This window comes from Plectropomus leopardus, chromosome 10 (assembly GCF_026936395.1).
Source record: "Plectropomus leopardus strain MGB_pleo_1.0 chromosome 10, ASM2693639v1, whole genome shotgun sequence".
NCBI classification, from domain to species: Eukaryota; Metazoa; Chordata; class Actinopteri; order Perciformes; family Serranidae; genus Plectropomus; species Plectropomus leopardus.
Window position 1 is genome coordinate 28,681,693 of NC_142185.1, and position 15,056 is coordinate 28,696,748.

Below are 15,056 nucleotides of genomic sequence, written 5' to 3' on the forward strand. Positions count from 1 at the left end.
GGCTGCTACTGAAAAACACTTTTCCTCCAGGGATAAAGTGGGCTAACCATCTAACTGGCTCTATTAACAATGTGTCCTCTGTGGCGACACGATCAGGTTACATTTGGTGAATATCAGAATATATTGTATTAAAAAAACTCCTTTATTAAAATAGTGTCTCCTAAAGATAAACCGGTTGAGAGTGGCATGATGGTGCGGTGGTTAGCGCTGTTCCTCCTCCAGAGTTTGCATGTTCTACACGTTTGTGTGTTTTCATGGGTTCTCATCTCAAATACTGTTGCTCTCACTGTGTTATATTCATGCCAAAGGCACCCTTTCATGTCTTTTTCAACTAACTCCTATTTAAACAGATCCGCAGCAGCACTTAATGCTGAGAGCAACTGAGGTCGTATGAAGAGCGAGAAAGTCTTTGTAGGGTGGGAGGAAGTCAGATTTGACGGGTCAAACAAAACTGGACTTTTATCCAGGAGACCACCGATCTTATCTTGTGTAAAACCAAAAGTCAGTGTTGTTTGAAATGTCTAGGTCACGTAGTGTAACAGACATACTAATTTAACACAAACTTTGGCATTTTCTTTATCATTTTCCTCCCAGATAACCTTTGTTTTCTACTTTTCTAATTCCTTAATTGCTGACTCTAACCTGACTGTAGATGTGAATGTGAGTGTGAGTGGTTGTCTGTTTCTTGTGCTGTATCGTCGTTGCATTATTCGGCTTACTCAACTTCACTCAGCTCACTTTTGGTATCAAGTCTTTGATCAAGCTCTATTTCTGAATCACAGTGGATAGTTCTCATCAGTGTAAGCAGATTCTTAGCCGATCACCACATCGACACCACTTGAAACTGCTGTGACTTCATCTTCAACGCAACGCTTGAGGATAGCTCAGCTGTCTAAAAATGACACGTTTGAGCAGACTGTCCCATCTGGCACAAGTCACGATTCTGGTGACGATTCGCTCTCACCAATCAGTGGCGTTCAGTGTTTTTTAATCCACCTACTGGGAATGGCAAAATCAACACAGCTGTTAAAACTATCCTTTCTGCTTTGAGTTGGTAACTCAAAAAATGTGTCTACTAAAAACTTGAGGAAACATGGAAGCTTGAGTGCAACATTTTGGCATCGTTTCGTGGATTTTTGCAGGATGACGGACGAAGAAACACGCCTCGTCTCTTAAATGACCTGCGCCGGTGTGAGCATACAGTGACCAAATACTTGTCACATTGATGGATTTCCATGATGAGTCTTCCTGTTAAATAGCAGTTATCAGAGTCAGACTGCACCGACTGACCCTCAGAGGGAAGAACAGACCGCCCGCGGGAAGTTCACTTCCTGGGGAGTACAATGGCTGTTGTTCCAGACAGGATGTGACATCATCATGAAGGACTCTGAGGCAGGAAGGGACTGAAGTTGGGTGAAACTCTGCGTCTCTCCTTCTGTTAAGTGGAGAATTGTATCTGCACATCCATCTTCTGATCAGCATTTATATTTTCGGGTCTTGTGTAAAGAATGTGATCCTGTTTACATTCTTTTATTCACTGTGTGGACACGAGGAGCGCTCAATGACAGAAAGGTTTATAGAAACAGCTTTAAAGCTTCGTATGGGACCAAAATGGCCAATATTATATGATATTAAATTAAATTAAGAAAAAACCATAAGAACACTGTTAAAAATGTATAAACAACCGAAAACTATACAGTTACTGAATATTATTAATTATTATTATTAATTTTAATGTTTTTATTAAGTTCAATTCAGAAAATTTTGATATATTTTATTATTATTATCATTATATTTTTTTTATTTTTTTTTTTTTCATCTTTTTTCGCCTCCTATTATTTTAGGCTAATTATATTTGATATGCCCCATTATTTTATTTTATTTTATTTATTTATTTTTTCAATTTTCTCATTACATTTTTGATTTTTTATAATGTTGGCCACTTTGGATTGCCATGTAATTTTATTTATTTATTTATTTTTTACTGCTCCACGCTGTCTTCACAGTTAAAAATCATTTATTCTCAGAAACACAGAGGAGGAAATGGGTAGTCCCAGCTGACCAATCACAGCTCTCCGCCTCTCTGCGTAGCATCTCTGCGGCTCTGGTTTGTTGTTACAGGTTTAAGTCTGATCCTGGGAGGTATATCCAGCTGTGTTTTGTTAAAAGTGTAAAGGCTCAGGCATCACTGTCTGCTCGTGCTTACAACAAAAGACTGACTTCAAATGTGATGACAGAAACCGACCAGTCTCCAGGGTGACTATACTTTAACTGTTTTAACTGTTTTGCAATTTATAAAAATATCTGATAAATAAAAAATAAAAGGTTGAAACTCTTTTTTGCCATGCACGTCTTAGGATAAGTGTGATGGAAATTTTACATTTGTTTCATGTCTGAATAAACTCAGAGTCACTGTTTCCTAAAAGTCATAACTCAAATCTTAAGTCCTCTGCAGACAAGGAATACCTAACATTGCTGGTTTCATCCAAACCTTGAAATGATGGTGTTTTTTCACTTAAGTTAATGTTTGGCATACCTTCACTTAGACATGTCAGCACTTTTACAAAATGAGCTGCATGCTCACACAGTGTTTGGGACCTGGTGCATGAGATGAATCAAAGAGAGAGCTGGAAAGCAGTGAGTTAGAAATGTTATTGTCATGAGGAGGAAGAGTGTTTTATGTTCGCTGATTTTAAAACTTGTGCTGTTATATCTTAAATCAGTAAGCGTTGTGAGCTTGAAGGACGCTTACTTTTGCCATTCACCGAGAAATTAAATTGCATTTCTTTTTGTAGTTTTGAGTACAAACGGTGAATAGAAACAGCTTGAAGTAACGTTTACGAAATGAACACCCACAGTTTGCCTGAGAGACTAAAATTCAGATGAAGCCGGCAATGTTACAGATTCTACTTCTCGCTGTGTGTAGTCATTCCCAGTTAGCAGACTGTGTGTGTGTGTGTGTGTTTATTTGTGTGTGTGTGTGTGTGTGTGTGTGTGTGTGTGTGTGTGTTTATTTGTGTGTGTGCGTGTTTCCAAAGGCATTTTCTTGAGTAACAGCTTGTGTTGCCTGTGGGTCAAGACACACACACACACACACACAGAGCGTAAATGCTGCAGGCCTGTAGCTCATTACTGATTCAACATATGGCATCGCACACAGTAAACAGTCTAATTTTTCAGATTTTGTCATTAATTACTGTTTTGTTTGAATTAAGACAGACTGACGATGTGAACTCTGACACAGTTCACTGGACCGAGTTTATTTGTGTTGAGTTTCACAGTTGGGACTCTGCGATCATTTTTCAGTTTTCTGAACCTGTAGAAGGTTTTATTTTGTCGCATTTTAGAGTAGAAAAAAATCTAAAGTAGGGTGAGTTTCAAGATGTTTCTCTTCTCGTTTGAGAGGCTGCCTCAGTTCTCCTGACCGTTGAGAAGTCCCAGACATTTTTAACCCTCTTTTTTTAAAAATCTATCTATTTTTGGCATTTTTTCCATGTTTCCGCTCAGTCTGTAATGTCCAGTTCGCTCACACTGCGGTCCTTGTCTCTCTGAAGGCCCTGATACACTCCAGCGCCTCTGTTTATACCTACATGTTCACATGTGCTGTCACGGTTTACATTCTGCATGGTCATGAAATGTCCATGTGGACGAGGACAGATGACAGAATTTAATGTGGACCCTCACGGCTCTGCGGACCTGTAACTTGGTGCTTAAAGTTTGGCATATTGGGAAATCTACTTTTTTTTCTTACCAAGCATTAAATGAGAAGACACAGATATCGCTAATCAGAAGACAAGATATTATTAGTATTAAAAAAGAAAAGCAGGCTGCATCACAGAGGACCCTTTACACCTCCTTCACCTTCAGCCAAATGTTTCAGAGTACCCCGGCCAAAAGGAAAACTTACCAGATCTCTTTTATTCCCACTGCAATATACTTTTGAAACTCGGCAAGATAATCAGTACGGTTGTAATGAAGCTTTGCGCGCGTGTTTTTATTGATCTGTGGCACCATTGTCAGAGTCATGGGTGTGAATGCTTTTTCATGTTGTTTGAGCCCCCAACCGAAGGTAATTTTCTGTCACTATGTGATAGACAAAAAAGTTTTTTGAATCTTTACTCTATTAATTTAAGGTCCAGTGTGTATGAATTCGGGGGATACATAGTGGCAGAAAGTGAATCCGATATAATAAGTATATTTTCTTCAGTGTATAGTCACCGGAAAATAAGAATCATCATGTTTTTATTAGAAATGAGCCATTTATTTCAAAATAGCGAGCACGTAATAACATAACGTGTTTATGTAGAGCACCAAGGTGCCACGCCATGTTTCTACAGTAGCCCAGGATGCACAAACCAAACACTGGCTCTTGATAGGGTTATTCATGTTTTTCTGTGGGCTACTGTAGTTGACAGCCCATCAGTGTCTGAAAAACACTGATTTGTATCATGACACTGCTTTATTTACTGTTATTACCGGTTTAAATCACAGCGTATGTTTGTTTTGGAGAGAAAGACATCTCTATAGGTGATTAGGTTCCCTGTAAAAACCTCCCAAATGTCTTGATCTGAAGTTATCAGAGAAAAAAGTTGAGAACACATTAGCAGGTGCTCGCAGCCTTTCTGTAACAATCGGAAAAGCGATAGAGAAACACATTTTTTTTTACAGAGATTGCATGACAGGACCACTATGAAGTCCCTTCTATAAGCCTCCTTTGCATTTTTACACAGAACCAAATGACGGAGGCAACCTGCCGATCTAGAGTGTGATTTGAAACAGCATGCCGGCATCCCACGAGCAAACAAGGTGTGACAGTTTTGATGTGTAACACAACAGCGTCAGCCTCTAGTGTGACGTAAGTGTGGGGGAGCGCTTTTTAAACAATAACAATGGCATTAACATTGCAATAACAATCATTTCTATCCCTTACTGTGGCTGATCTCGTACTCTGCCTACTCTCATTGTGTCCCAATGTGTGGGCATTTTCGGCAGCGGTTCTTCTTCTTTGTGTTAGCTGCTAACTGCTGCTAGCTGCTTTTTAAATCTCCTGCAGTGGGTCAAACACATAACACATGTTCCTTTCACACAGATGTCAATTTGGCGCTTTTGCTGAATTTTACATGTGAAACTGCTTTATTTACTGCTGGTTTTTAACACTAAAAGAAAATCTAAACGTGGAAAGTTTCAGCTGGTTGTAATCTGCTATCACCGCTGGATGCCACTAAATCCCACACACTGATCTGTTAAATGAAAGATCAGAGTACTTCTTCCCCCATGCGTGTTTTCTACAGTGCAAAAATACCTGGTATTGACATCCGGATCTGTGGTGTTTTGCCACATTTTAAAATTTCTTTCAGATCTTTCACAAGTTGATGTCACCTGGTTGTTGGTAACATGTCAGACAGGTGACGTCAGAGTCACTAGAATCAAGGTGTGAATTGTTGCAAAGACACCTGTGAAGGATGTCGGGACATGGTGTCAGACTCTCGTCTCTCCAGCCCCGACACTTCAGCTGCATGTCGTTGTCTTGTTTTTGCGTCCTTGTTCTTCTCATTCACAAAAATACTTTGCTGACTGGCATTTTGAGAGAAGATGGAAGAAACTTCCTTAAAACTCACATGAAACACACTCGCAGGCTGTGTGTTAGAATGACTGAACTATCACACACTCAGCACACACACTCAGCACACACACACACTGAGGCCTGATGGAACCAATTAGCAGACGTTATCATGGCCTGGAGACGTCACAAGCTGTTCAGGCACCCCCTCCTTCCCCGTCTCCCCTGCCTCCCCCCGGGGGGTCTCTGTGTGGGTGTGTGTGTGTCACTGCACATACATCACTGCTGAAATATTTACAGTCCTCTGTGTTTTACAGTTTATATTACTGACCTACATTTATCTAACCATGTGTGTGTGTGTGTGTGTGTGTGTGTGTGTGCGTGCGTGTGTGTGTGTGTGTGTGCGCGTGCGCACGCGTGCGTGTGATGTCATGGCTAACTGTCAGTGACCTCAGCTGCAGGAACATCTCCATATAAGGTTGTAGACACACAGAGCTTTGCAGTGCTGTGTGTGTGTCTTCATTTTTAAAATTAAACCGTTTTCTCAAGTTTAGCACTTTTCTCTGTTTAGCACTGTTGCCAAGGGCGTCTTCTTGGGACATGAGGGATCCTGTGAAAAAACTTCAACATATGCGATTTTAGGCGATGTAATGGAAGGATCAGTGTGAGGTCAGAGTGGATAATTACAGTGGGTAGGAGGAAAAAATGTATAACAGAGCGACAAAAGGTCAGAGCCTAGATTACTTCCAAAGGTGTAGGTTTTGTTTCAGTATCGAGGTGAAGACACAAGTGTGGCCAAAAACTCTCTCCTCCATTGACTTACATGGCGAAAGAGAAGTCTGTAAATCAGTGGTTACATGGTTTTTGAGCGTCACATCTTCCACAAAGTGACTTGTTTCCCTATCATGATTTGATCTTTTCGGTCTGATAACATTTAGAAATTCTGGAAGAGCTGCATGTTTGAATTATTTTATTCCCATTCAAGTTAGAGCATAGCCGACTCAGACAGTGCCAGTCCCTAGTGTGCTTGCTCTATGGGCCACATAGAGATGATAATGGTTATTTTAGAAGCAGTAGCAGAACTTTTTGGCTTCATGCACCACTGAGCAACTTTCATATGAATGAACAGAGCCCTGCCTTCAACGCTGTATCCAGTTCTCTCTATAAATCCATAATCGTATCTCACTTAAACTACCCCCATGATATCCAGTGGTACTAATACCGATGTACGGACAGAAGGCCCCATCCGTGTCCATGTGCATATCTAACTTTGACATAAATGAGCCATAAGAGGATTGGACTCCAGCGTTGAAAACCTCTTGTGATATTTCAAGCATTCATGGCTTCTGAGCTTTTTTGTACATTTCTTACCTGGAACTGTAAGCAGAAAGGGTTAAGGATGCATGACCAAATGCAATCCTGGTGGAGGGTAAAGAGGATGAGGTGGAGGGGACCTGGATTCAAAGATCAAACTGTGTTTGGCATCCTCTTATGTGTGTAGTTTGTTGATGTTGCAATAAAAAAATAAACAATTATGTTTTATTACAGTAAGTGCAAAAAGGTTTATTATGAAAAAACATATTCGTATCAGATGTGGAGGAGACAGTGTGTGTGCTGTGCTTCTTTGTAATAAACAGTCATTTCCTTCCATTTTCAGTAATGTCAGCAGCCACGCCCACGTTCTCCATCCTTTTCCTCCTGACTCTCTTTCTGCTGACCCATACAGCCCACACACACACACACACACACACACACACACACACACACACACACACACACACACACACACACACACACTAAATATCCCACTGGGAGATCAAAGCTGTGTATCTGATCAGACTGATCTGTGATGTGTAATCAGTCGATGTGAACACAGCAGGGATCAGCTGTCTATTAGCATACCTCAGATAAGGTAACTTCAGCTCTTTAATCTGTGAATGTGTTTGTTATCATGTGGAGCTCCATAAGCCGAGAGGGCAAACGGATACAGACCTGGGATCCATCGTTTGTTCGTCAATGCTTTAATCTATTGATCTATTTATTTATTTTGGCCAGTTTAAAGCATCTTTATTTTAGGGCTGATTTTTTCTTTAACTTATTTCAGTTCATATTTTGCAGATTTGCTTGATTATGAATTGAATTGTTTAGTGTGTTACCCCAAACAGATTACAAAGCATGTAAGCAGCCTAAACGGATCTAGACTAGACTCAGCACAACAAAACTAAGCAACCATAAAACACAAAAACTAAAATAAACTGAACATATAAACTCTGCTTAAATAAGTTTGACATATTTCCTCAAGTGAAATAAACATACAAAAAATCAGTACAGATAAATAAACAGCTAAACTAAACAGGGAAAACTAGAGTAAACTAAGCATCTAAATAAACACCTAAACTCTACTAAAATAAAACAACCAACAATACTAAAGAAAACTGACAGTAAACCAAAACAAGTGCAGTAACAAAAAAAAATAAATAGGAAAACTAAGTTAAGGAAATTAAACAAATAAAATTATAAAATAAAAATAAAATAAAAAGACTGTAGAAATGTTTTCCCCTTCTCTGGAGAAGGCACATAGTTTTCCTTTTTTTTTAAAGGCTTCAACACAAACAACTAAACAACTAAACTAAAACAACTTATTTCCAAGAAGGCAGGAAGCAAGTTTTCATGACTTGCATCCTGTTTCTAACAGTATTTAACTGATTCTATTAAAACTAAAATGTAGTTTAGATCAGATGTGCCTGATTGTTTTTTCTGAGTTCATTTCTGTTCTGTTCTTTCACATTTTTGTTTTTCAGTATCGCATCACAGATGTTGTCTCTGTGTTTGTGTTTCTGTTGTCATGACGACTACACAGATGTTGCAAAATTATTTGAGAGAGGCTCATAAACGCTGCTAACTGAGGACAAATTCTGCTGTGTTGAGAAAGTCTGGGTGACTTGTCACACACGTCCGTAAGAACGGTGACACATCAGCAGGACGCTGTTAAACTGAAAAAAATGTTGACTCAATATGAAAGAAAGAACACATTAGAGAGAAGTTCAGCTTTATCCCCCCTGGCCTGACAAAGACCGACTGCATCGTCACCTCAGACACCATCTCAGTTGTGAGTTTATTAGGTACACCTCACTAAAACTACTGCAGTCTGATACAACAGTGCTGCAGTAAATCCTTCTTTATGAAGGCTATCATCTTCAGCTTGCTGAAACTGTTTCAAAGACGTGTTGATTCAACTTTTGGGCATTTTTTTCTTTTTTAAAGATTATTTTTTGGGGTTTGTATTGCCTTTAATTGACAGGACAGTGAGAGTGTGAAAGGGGGAGACATGCAGCAAAGGGCCAGGGCTGGATTTGAACCTGCGGCCGCTGCAGTGAGGACACAGCCTCTGTTCATGGGGCGCTGCTCTATCCACTGAGCCATCAGGCACATCTGGGCATTTTTGAGGATGCAGTTTGTGGTGCTGTTGAATTGTTTTGTGTCGTCCAGCCCATCCAGACCTCAGTGGCCCAGAGTGCAACATCCGAACAACAAAAAAGATATGTTCTCCGTCTTTTCAGTTTTGAAACAACAAAATTGCATAGTATCAACATCTGATAAGGAGTAGGACAGTCTGCTCCGATCATGACCAAATCATGTGTTGCAACATCGTCTGACAAAATATCATCTCAACACTGGGAGAAGTACCAGAGCTTTAGGTAAAAGTACCAGTGCTGCTCTGTAAAAAGGCTCAGTAGTAAAAGTCCTACACTGAGAATGTTCAAAAGTTTTATCAAGAAAACAAATTTAAAATACTAAAAGTAGTGCTCAAGAAAGAAGAAAAAAATCTTCTGCGACTATATTATACACATCAGCATCAGATTAGTATTACCCATGCAAAAAAAAACAGGATTTTACTGGAGCAGGCTACAAACCTCAAAATTAATCAAAATAGATTAAAATGATTAGAATAATCAAAGAGAAAAGCAGCAGCTTCTCAGATCATCACATTTGAGAAGTCTGAACCATGAAATGTTTTTTATGGAAAATGAGGATCAAATTAGTACTTAATATACTTATTGATTACTGCAATCGACTTCAGCTGTACTTGTAATTACTCTCTCTCGTCATATATTTTTTGTGCAAAAATCTTAATTTTAAAGGAAGTTAAACTGCCAAATAAATGTAATGAAATAAAAAGTAGTAAGTAGAAAGTGGCATGAAAAGTCCAAGTACTTCAAATTTATACTAAAGTACACTACTTGAGTATATGTTGAGTACACAACACTAGGGCTGCATGATATGCAAAAAACCCCAAAAAGCACATATATCATATTGCAGTGGTATTTGACAGATATTGCAATTATGATTTGAGTCGCAGTTCTAGTGGGAATGGTAAGTTTTGCTTTTTTTTCACTGAAAAAAATCAAAAATACTGATGTGATTTTTGTTTGGGTATGTAACTAACAAGTGTGTTGCGTTACGCATGAAATATGATTTATCAGTCTGAGCACCTCTGTTGCACCACAGTGCGTCTTTTGTAACGGCATGTTGTGACACATTTTAACCTAGTGCACTTGGCCATATTGACAAATTTATTATATATCGATTTATTGTGCAGCCCTACATCGCACCACTGCAAATAGAGGTTAATGCCAACAGCTGTCATCGACTTTATTGACTTTGTTTATCACAGAGAACATTAGAGGCAACAGAAAGTTACCTTAACTTTGCTGTCAACGTGTTCAGTCTCCTCCCGCTCTCTTTGATCACCTACAAATTCACAAAGTTGTTGTTTTCATTTACATATTTTTCTGTTTCTGTTGTCAGAAAACAAAACAATTTTGAAATAATAATTTAATTGTGGCTGATAACCAGTAGTTAGTCCAAAGCTGCTGCTGCTGCACTGTGGTGACAAAGTCATTATAAGTCCAGGTTAATTACAGCAGCTGTTATGTTGACTGTAATGACTTTAAAAATCTTTGAAAGTTTGAAGCAACAGAAAGTCCCTAACCCTCATCGGGCAGCTACATCATCCTTTTGGAAATGCTCAGTATTCCCCGTACACATTGAAACAATGAGCTAGAGTTTTAAGATTTATACATGCTGGAAATAATTCAAAAAGCTTGGTTTGGTGGGGATAAAAAAATGCAGTCTTATTCTGGACCGAGGGCTGAAACTGAGGTCAGATATGAAGTGGTTTCGTGTGGATATACTCCAGGGACAATGAGAAAAAGAGAGAAGGAAATGAGAGAGAAAAGAGGAAATGTCAAAGCTGTTCGCTGTCATCTCAAACAAATAGTCACGCACATGATGGCTGCATGACTGACAGCACGACTGCTGCTTTATTTTTTGTTTTATCTGGTCTTACTGGGGTCTTCCCTGGCGGCAGCGTGTTTTGACCCTTTTAGGTGAAAAAGCCCTAAAAAGAAAAAGTGGGAGTTCACATGTTTTATCTGTTTCACATCTTCTGTCCTCCCGTGCAAACTGTCTGAATGACCTCTGACCTCCTAATTGCTGGTTGACCAGAGGTTCACGGTGACCTCAGTGGGACCAGTACAAAGCTAAATGCTATCAGCGCTAACAGGAACATTAAAGGAAAACCACAGCTACAGCTGATAAAATCTGCTAATCACAGTTTTCATGTCAACAAATAGCTGATGCTGACTACTTGAGACCACAAAACGGAGTTCAGACACTATATTTTATGCTTCTAGTGGCCACTGACTACTTGCCTTTGGTCTTATTTCAAGTTTAGGAGTTAGTGTGCAAGTAAAGCATTATTTATTGATAATTTCGTCCATGAGTAGGTGCAGGCTTCCTTCTTCCAGCCTTAACTTTAAAGGTTGAATTAACCGAGGGCTGTGGGTAAGAAAAAGCACAGGGACGTCCTCTCAGTTTCTCTGTCAGTTTTTAATTTCCGCCCCATCAGCAGGACAACAGTTCAACTCTACATAACACACACAGGAGCACCACATCAAATAGTTCCTTATTTTAAATTAAATCAGGAGCAACTCAAAACAATATATACATTTTGCATAAATGAAATTAACTTATTTATCTCAATAAACCAGAGAAAAAAATAGGATCATACACCAAATAAAATAAAACTTCACAAAATAAATCTTACATTCTTCCCCTTTTTCACATGAAAAGTCGCTATTTCAGAATTTCATGAACAATAAATTTCATCTTACACTACAATTGACTGTGTAGGTCATGAAAAAGAAAATAGCTCCTTCATGAAACTGCTCTCAACAAGGTCTGTGGATTATCCGGAGTAACCGGGATATAATTTCTGGAAAGAGACATTGCTGTTGATCCTTTGAAATATGTTTTTTGGCACTTTGAGCCCCAAAGGTTACATCATATTAGAGAGAAGGCAGACATCTCTACAGCTGATATCTCAGTAACTCTCACTTATCAATCTAGATCGATAATAGCACCACAGGTAAAAGGAAAACAGTGTATTTTTGATTATGGGATAAACTCCCCATTTAAAATCAATATTCTGGTTAGTTCAGGTTAACCGCAACGGAAGCGGTGATGCTTCAGACTCTGTTGGCGGTGAAAGTAAAGTAACCATGACTACACGGAGGAAACATTTTTCTTTACAACATCAGGGTCCTCAGAGTGTGTGGGAGGGTGGGAACAGTAGTTGGTTAAATTCCAGCATAATAACTGCAGGGTCATTAACAGGAAATACCAACAAACACACTGAGTGGACGTGTATGTGTGTGTGTAGCGCAGAGTTCCTGTCCGCCATTCACCCAAACAGCCTGTCTGCTTCACAACCGTCTTTCTGTCTGGAGTTATTTATAAATAATTTTTTGTGCTAATGACTTTTTGTGCAAGGACTCGGAGATACACTAAATAAACTTTAAAAGTATACGAACATTTTTTAAAAATGCTCTCCTTCTTCTCTTTTCTTCGTGTCCCTCTGGTTTATTTATTGATGGCTGGTGGTTGAAGGTCTGGAATGAATCACAGAGCTGTTTGTGTTCTTCAGTGACTATTTCAGGACAAATATTCTCCCCTGAACTTCAACTAAACACAGTCAAGACCAGCTGTTCTTTGCTTCGTCTGCTTATATAGGCATTGTCCAGCAACACTGGATTACAAAAGTCTGAATCACACAAAGCAGCCTAGTCGCACTGTTCAGTTTTTTTTTGTGAGTATTCACACAAACCAGTTGGATGGATCAGCTGACTTAACTGCCAGCACAGGAGTACTCATATGGTAGATGCAGGATGTTTCACCATGTAGTAGTTTAGCACCATGTTTGTTGTTGTTGTCTGGGTGACGTAATAATCAAAATGACAGTCTACAGTTATGTAGCAGCTTTGTGAGGCCGTGCCATATGGAGTCTTTATTTTTGTTTATTTATTTATGTATTTACCATACGGAGTCTATGAGGCTGTATTTAAGCTACCTCACACAACTCAATGGCCAAAAATGGTTTTCGTAGTATGTGTTTCTGAACGAATACATCACGTTTGTACTTTTATTTTGTAGCTGATACGTTCAAACTTTGAGTTTTGTAACGCTTAGATTATGGTTAGCAAAAATCACGTAATAAATTAAATTACCCATGATTTGGTGGCACAAAAGTTACTGGAAAACCAGAAAAATTGTTAGTGAAAAACAACAAGAATTATGGTTGGACATCATCATGTTAAATACCTAACAGAAAGTTATGCACTTAATGTAAAGTTGTTTTCATGGAGCATGAACAGTGGTTTTATGGGGGGAAAGTCCTGCGTTTGTTCGAAACAGAATCAGAAATACTTAATTGATCCCAAAGGGGGAAATTGTGGTTCATTACTGCATACACAAATATCACAAGTAGGAATAAGTACAAGCACAAGTATATAAAAACAGAAATACAGCAATAGTAAATAATTAGTACAATATGTAAATATTAAAAAATAATGTATATCATGTTGAGTAGGTAAGTTTGTAAAAACACAAATGTAAAGAAATACAGTAATAAACAATTAGCACTAATATGTGAATATTTAAATTATAACATATCTAATGTGCTTAGTGTGTAAAGTGTGTAACATATAAAACTGTGCTTTATGCAACATAAAGTGTATAAAACTAGTATGTAAGTTCAAAATATAAAAATAATATGTTTGCAATGCTACAACGAACAACAGAGATATACATAAGAAAGAATAACAATAAGAATATATACAATATGTGTCAATATGTGACCTACCCATAACCCCAACTTGCTCATTGTGCAGACTTTTCCTTTTTTTTAATGCCAATTTCTTCTTTACACCTGTCATTGCATTTGTTGCACCATCATCTTTTACTTTGTACAACACTTAATCCATAAGTTGTTAAAAACAATACTAAATACTTCAAAACTGCCACTTCCATCATGCTCAGTTCTACTTGGTGGTTTCTGCTCATTAGCAAGTGTTAAATCTAAGAAAACATATTGTAGCATTAACATAAATGCTGCCATTAGCATTCAGATCTGTAGTGTGGCTATAGGGTTTGACTTAATTATTAGTGTGTTAAAAAGACTCAGATAACGCTACATATTTCAATCATGATGCAAAATAATTAGGATTCATAGTGTTTAATGTATTTCAAAGGGGAATAGTGAATGAGTGATACAATGATAATCAGTTGGGATTTTTTTTTTCCACAGTGCTGTTTCAGGCAGTGTTAGTTCCTCCTTAATTATAGGTTACACTGTTAGAAGTGTCACTTCAGTTGAGCAGGAGGCTCATCTGTGACGTCACACAGTGTTACATTCCCAATACAGAACTACATACTCCTAAACTTCTTTAAATCCTAATAAACTGTAAATACACTGTAAAACAGTGTTTTAATTCATGTACAACATAAAGCCCAGTTTGATCTCAAGTGGACTGGACAAGTAAAACCACTACATAATATCCCATAAATAACAACACCTCCAACTTTTGCCCTCTCATCTAGTGAAAAGAAGTTCATTATGAAAACATCCATCCATTTAGAAAAACACACCATGAACAGCCTGAGATGTCTGAAGGAAAAAAATAAGTGCAATTTCAACAATCTGTCTCAGTTTTTCCACATTCAGCCCGTCTACTACTCACTGTCATTACATGTGGATTTTCCACACATTTCCTCTCCTGTGTAGTGATGCTGGCATCACCACTCCAAACTAAAGTGGAAACTATCAAGAAACCAGTTTAAGTTATCCTCTGCCATTTAATGTTTTGGAAATGACTCAGCAATCTATTTTCATCAATGCCAGCTTTGCTTTTTTAAACACTCAGCTCATGTCCTGTTTGTATTTATGTGTTCTCTTACTAAGATCTTTCCAGTAGAGGAAGCAACACCAAGGCGTAAAAATACTCTGATAAAAGAAACATGCATTTGAAATTAAACTTAAGCTAAAATTTTAGCACACAAAGTGTTAAAAAAGGCTATTCATTATGCGGACGGGCCCATTTCAAAATAATACATAATATTTTAGTCCACTGTATTATATTATTGGATTATCCTTATA

The 15,056-nt window shown here is 38.3% G+C and overlaps 1 long non-coding RNA gene across 1 annotated transcript in view; it reads left to right on the top strand.

Moving 5' to 3' along the window:
- Window positions 1-1,686, top strand: part of LOC148188546 (uncharacterized) — a 25,020-nt gene extending 23,334 nt beyond the window's left edge. The window contains exon 5 of the long non-coding RNA XR_015777690.1: window positions 1,143-1,686. This is a non-coding gene — a long non-coding RNA (uncharacterized LOC148188546). The remainder of the gene's footprint in view (window positions 1-1,142) is intronic.
- Window positions 1,687-15,056: the final 13,370 nt, after the last annotated feature.